Consider the following 6,767-nt stretch of genomic DNA (forward strand, 5'->3'; position numbering starts at 1 on the left):
ATTGCATTTGCCAAATCTGTAGCACAAGACATTTTGAAAATGTCAAAGAGCAAAGAGATCAGTTGCTTTTTGTTTTTGATTTTTAAGATTTTATTATGAATTGAGTGATAGTTTACATGAAAGAACATCAATTTTACACTATCGTTCTATTGCAATGATTACAATCTCCATGCATCATCATTCAACAGTATTTGCTTCTATTCCCTCTGTTTTTGTTTTGTTGTTGTTGTTGTTATTTGGGGGTAGCAGTGTACACAAAACATGCATGAATATATAATAATTTAAACAACAAAAGGACATATTCTGCAAGCCTGCTTCCTGGCCACCAGCACTTAGTCCCTCTTTTTCCATAAGTCTAGAGTCATCAGCTGCTCCCTCTCTCCATGTCCTTGTCCTCATCTCTGGCTCGATCTCTTGGTGTCACTGCTTCTCTTGATAGGGTCCTGCATTCTACTTATTCTCTTCTCTCCCTTAATGTTCTTAACGTCTTCTGTTCCTGGACTGTAAGACTAACTACTCCCCCAATTTTTGTTACAAAACTTCTGCCTTTAGAGTTGTGACAGTCATAATCAGTCATGATAATGATTACTTAGTATTGAATCATAACAAACTTATCCCCATCTCTTTTCACCAGACCCGTCTAGACAAGATAACAACTATTCAGTGGGGTTTACACCTTCCTCCACACATTCTTTAACTAAACTCCCTCATGAAAATTTATAAGCCAGCCACTGCATGTCTTTATCTCCCCCTCATTTTAGATAGCCAATGTCTAAGTATCCTGTCTCTGTGTCTCTGCATACAGAGTGGATACAATTGATACTTTATGTGAAGACTTCTTTACTATCAATTGGTATTTTGACCTATGACATAGATAAGTACAGGTCAAGTTCATCAAATTATAGCAATTTACACTCATTTCTTTGATCAAACCTTGTTTTAGCTCCCTCTAGTCTAGTTCTGATTATCAAGCCACCAATGCTAGGTCAAATGGGCACTGTTGCAAGTTTGCATGTTTTTGTAGGTCTCCCCTCACTTCATATCATCTGGATGCTTCATGCTCAGCTCCAGTCCTCTGTGGCTATGTCCTGTCCATGGGATCAGGAATCTCCAGGTTTCACTAAACTTCAGACCAACCAGCACTTCCTCTTTTCGCTTTCATCTCCAAGTCAACAAGAGCATGTGAAACATGGTTGGACTCAGCCTGTTTCTTGATTGCTGCCTTTTCCACTCTTCCACTCACCAGTAGACCAACATAGTTGCCAGCAATCTTACATGCCTGCTTATGTATTCCCTTTGAGTTTCAGTCTTGGAGGGGGGTTTGTCCTGAAGGAACTTGATTGCTTGCCTTGATGGCTACCCATCAAACAACTTGCTTGTTCTTGTAGTAGTCAATCAGACTTCTTTTTTATTTTGTTTTAAGGATTTTATTGTTGATTGAGTAAAAGTTCACAGGGCAGATTGTCAGTTTTACATTCAACAAATCATACACCTTGTTTCATTACAATGATTATAATTGTCTCCATGTACCAGCACTTAACAGCATTTCTTTCTATTCACTTTAGTTTTTTGTTGTTGTTGTTCGTTCGTTTTTTTTAACACTCAGGCATATAAAATAATTTACACCACCAAAGGGCACATTCTTCAAGTCTGCCTTCTGGCCACCATCACTTAGTGGCTCACTTCCCATGAATCTAGAGTACTCAGCTGCTTCCTCTCTCCATGTCCTCATCTCTGCCCCCCATCTCTGGTGTTGCTGCTTCTGTGAATAAGGTCTCTCATTCTCCTTGTTCTCTTCTCCATTGATGATCCTAGGGTCCTTGTTTCTGGATTGTAAGATTAACCACTCCCTTGTTTTTGTTACTAAATATCTACCTTTTCAATTGTGACAGTCACAATTAGTCATGAAAACAATTATTGAATTATTAATTCATTATTGAATTATAGGGATTTTCATTTATTTCATTTCATTGTTCAATTAATTCATTATTGAATTATAGGAATTTTATCCCTATCTCTTTCAACCAGATCAGAATGCCATTTTTATTTTGAATGTTATTGTTGATCTTTCTTTTAAGATGTGTCTTCTACTGCTCTAGCTGTTATAGGCTGGTCTGCTTGTCCTTTGTAGAGGGAATGTCTCACCTCAGAGGTTCTGGATGGGGATTCGGAGTCAACCTAAGGTCCTATACACTGCAAAGGCTCCACAGCAAGCCTATTTCACTCGGCAACCTCTATAACCCATTTTACGCTTTCCAATCAGTTATAGGCTGAAGGCAGGCTTACAAGCTTTCTGTAATGATGTGTTCCAACATTCCTTTCTATCCCACTTAAGTGTCTATTTTACAATAGTGGGAGGACTTCCAGGTTGGGGGCAGGAGAAGCAGAGACAAACATTGGAGGCTCTTCAGCAGAGGCTCCTTGGTTGAGGCATGGAAAAACCAAAGTAGGCACTTTGCCAGGACAGTTCCAGAGCTTTAGATCTAATGTAAAGTAAGGTGAAATAGTTTTGGGTGCCCACCAGTGGAGAAATGTAACTGTGGCAGATAAAAACGTGATTTCTGAATTAATTGGGATGCTTTCTTCAGCCCACAGCTTGGGTGGAGATCAGAGGGTGGGGACACAGCCAGGCTGATACATTGTGAAAGTCATGCAGCAACTTGTGGAAAAAGAGGTAGGATGGCTTTTTTTAATTTTTATTTTTCTTTCCTCCTTTCCCGTCTCACACCCTGTCTTCCCAGCCTGGCCATCTTCAGGTGGGTGGGAGCACACCCCCAAAAAGGTCCAGCATTGTGCCCATGGCATACAATTTTCCCACAGCACAAAGAAGAAATCCCTGAAAGCCCCAACGGCTCCAGAAGCTAATCCTTTGGCGGCTTCTTATGCATATGGCTCTGGGATTTAGCCCCAAAGATGAATTTCCTATTAGAGCAGGAGCCATTATTCCTGCCCTACCTAGCAAGAGACAGCAAGTCTGGCCATACAGCCAAACTGTTTTTACACCCTGTAAAACCCCAACATAAAAGGCAAGAGCCAACACAAACTACTATATATAAGGACACAGTCATTTTTCGAGTTACTCTGTGCATAGGCAGATACCGAAATGATCTTCAGAGATAAGACTGTGAACAATCTTTCTCCTATTAATTTCTCAATATCTCTCTGTGCATCTCCACGGCAGTCACTTGAGGGGGTTGCTGAGTGAGTGGACACCCCTACCCATTATTAGACATTTCTACTGTACACACACCCTGACCTGCACAGCAAAAGCTACTGGACAGTCTGATACAAAGTTTTGGTTTTAATGTTTTTCTTTTCACTTTTGTTTTTATTTATTTCTGTTTTTTGTCCTTTTGGTCTTACTTTCTTTCTGGGGGTGGGAACTTTCTCTCCCTACATTATCCCAAAAGAGACAGCAATAGTGTCATATAGTCAAGCTACAAACATACCACATAATATCTCACCATCCAGATAGGAGCCAATACCAACTGCAACACCTTACATAGATAGCCAACAGCTGCTATGATTGCTCTTAGTTGAGTAATAAGAGACGTCAAAAGGGAAGCCTATCTCCAGATCACATCCATTAGGAGACACTCAGTAAGCTTAATAATACAGCAAAACATATTTATTGAATCATTGAAAACACATCTAAATATTGAAAATGTCCAAGAAAAAAACAACAAAAGATCTCAGCACATGTCCAGAAACAGAAATGAGTAACTGAGACCAAAGAGCTGGAGGCAGACATACACTTCCCATTAGTAGAAGAGAAGGATTTGGATCTGCCTGAGAAGGAATTCAGAAGAATGGTATTCACACACATACAAAGGTTTCACAGAAAGGTAGAGGAAAATAAAGAAGAAGTCAGGAAAGTGCTACAGGAGCAATAAAACAAGATAGATTTAGCATTGGAAACAATTAAAAACCTTCAAAAAGAGGTTCCAGTGGTTAATAATAGAATATCAGAAATGGACAATACAATAGTAGGCCAGGAAAACCAATATTCATAAGATAGTCAAGCATCTTGTTATTTCCCCATTTTCAGACTATTTCTCGATCCTTGTATCACAGAGCCCTGATGTTCCAAGGTGATCATACATCACTATTTACCTCTGTCTTATTTAGTCCATGCACACCTTCCTCAGTGTTCCCTATCTACTTTGTTCTTCCATCCCCCTCCCCCTTCTTATGTATTGCCCTTGCCAACACTGAAACTATGATGTCGTCTGCCCCCTACGCTATGCTATAACATCACTCTCTTCAACCCCTCTCCTCACTACTTCCCCATACCTCTTAAGCCCCTAATGGTAACCAAGAAATGGTATTTCCTTTTAGTATGGGCATATTTTCTTAAGCTTTTACAATAATGGTTTAATGCAATATTTTTCCTTTTTTGACTGACGTATTTCACTCAGCATAATGTCCTCAAGGTTGATCCATGTTGTGTGGTGACTTCTTCAAGGTAGCATAATATTAAATTGTGTTATATGTACCAAAGTTTGTTTATCCATTCTTCCATTGATGGGCAATTAGGCTCCATCGTTTTGCTATTGTGAATAGTGATGCTATGAATATTGGTGTGCATACATTTACTCATGTTATTGCTCATATTTCTTGTGGATATATACCAAATAGACAAATTGTTGGATCATAAGGTATTTCTATTTCCAACTTGCTGAGGAAGCACCATACTTTTCCACAGTGGTTGTACTATTTTGCATTTTCATTAGTAATGTAGGAATGTCCAAGTCTCTCCACATCCTTGCCAGCATTTATTGCGCTCTGCTTTTTTTAACTTCACTGGTATTGCTGGTGAGAGATGATATCTCATTGATATTTTAATTTTTATCTCTCTAATGACTACTTGTGAACATTTCTTCATGTTTTCTGGTTACCTGAATCTCCTCCTTGGTGAAGTGTATGTTCATATCCTGTGCCCATTTTTTAATTGGTTATTTGTCTTTTTCTTCTAGAGGTGTTGTAATTTCCTATTGTTGTTGTTGTTAGGTGCCATCGAGTCAGCACCGACCCATAATGAAGTTATGCACAGCAGAATGAAACTGCATGAATCTGGGCCAACCTCACTACTGTTGCCACACTTGAGTCCATCGATGCGGCCACTTGACAAATCCATCTCATTGGGAGTCTTCCTCTTTTTCTCTGATGCTCCACCTTATCAAACATGATATCCTTCTCCAGTGACTGGTCCCTCCTGACAATATTTCCAAAGTATGAGAGACGAAGTTTGACCATCTTGACCTCCAAGGAACACTCTGGCTGTACTTCTTCCAAAACAGATATATTGGTTCTTTTGGCAGCCCATGTCACTTTAAATATTCTCCTCAAACACCATAACTCAAACACATCAATTCTTCTACGGTCTTCTTTATTCAATGTACAGCTTTCACATGCATATGAGCTTATTGAAAATACCATGGCTTGGGTCAGGTGTACCTTTTTACTCAAGCTGACATCGTTGCTCTTCAACACTTTAAAAAGGTCTTGTGCAACAGATTTGACTAATGCAATACGTTGTTTGATTTTTTGATTGGTGCTTCTGTGAGATAGTTGATCCAAGAAGAATGAAGTCCTTGAAAATTTCAATCTTTTCTCCATGGATAAGAAAATTTTTAATTGGTCCATTGGTGAGGATTTTTTTTTTCTTTATATTGAATTAATGAGTCTTTCTCCAATCCTGATGCCACGTTTTTCTTCATACAACCCATCTTCACAGATTATTTGCTAAGGAAACAGGTTGAAAAATATGGTGAAAGAATATAAACTTGTCACACAACTTTTTAAATTTTAGACCATTTAGTCTTCTCATGTTCTGTTCAAACAACTGCTTTGTGGTCCAGGTATAGAATCCCCATGATCACAATTAAGTGTTCCAGAATACTCATACTTTGCAATGTCGTCCATAGCTTGTCATGATCCACACAATCAAAAGCCTTTGTGCAGTGAATAAAACACAGATAAACAACTTTCTGATATTCTCTGCTTTAAGCCCAAATCCATCTGACATCAGCAATAATATCCCTCGTTCCACATCTTCTTCTGAATCCATCTTGAACCTTTGGAAGTTCTCTGTCAATGTATACGTGCAGCTGTTTTTGTATCACCTTTAGCAAAACTTTACTCACACTAGATATAAAAGATATTTTCTGATAATCTCAGCATTCCGTTGTTCACCTCTATTTGGAATGGGTACAAATGCTTATCTTTTCCAATCAGTTGGCCAGATAGTTGTCTTCCTAATTTCTTGCCATAGCTGAGTGAGTGCCTTCTGTGCTCCCTCAGTTTCTTGTAAGATTTCAATTTTTATTCCATCAATTCCTGATGACTTGTTCTTTGCCAATTCCTTCAATGCACCTTGGACTTCCTACCTAAGTATCATTGGCTCTTGATCATATGCTACCTCTTGAAATGGTAAATATTAACCATTTCCTTTTGGTGCAGTAACTCTTTGTATTCCTTCCATCTTCTCTTGATGCTTTTTGCATCATTCAATAATTTGCTCAGAGAATCATTCAATAATGAAAGTCAAGGCTTGAATTTTTTCTTCAGTTCCCCCAGCTTGAGAAATCCTGAGCATGTTCTTCCTTTTTGGTTTTCTGATTCTAGATGTTTGCACATTTTGTTGTAATATTTGGCTTTACCTTCTCAAGCTGATCTTTGAAATTTTCTGTTCAGCTCTTGGACCTCCTCATTTCTTCCATTTGCTTTAGCATCTCTATGCTGGAGAGCAAGTTTCAGTGTCTTTT

Source organism: Chrysochloris asiatica, unplaced genomic scaffold (genome assembly GCF_000296735.1).
Source record: "Chrysochloris asiatica unplaced genomic scaffold, ChrAsi1.0 scaffold00680, whole genome shotgun sequence".
In the NCBI taxonomy this organism is placed as follows: domain Eukaryota; kingdom Metazoa; phylum Chordata; class Mammalia; order Afrosoricida; family Chrysochloridae; genus Chrysochloris; species Chrysochloris asiatica.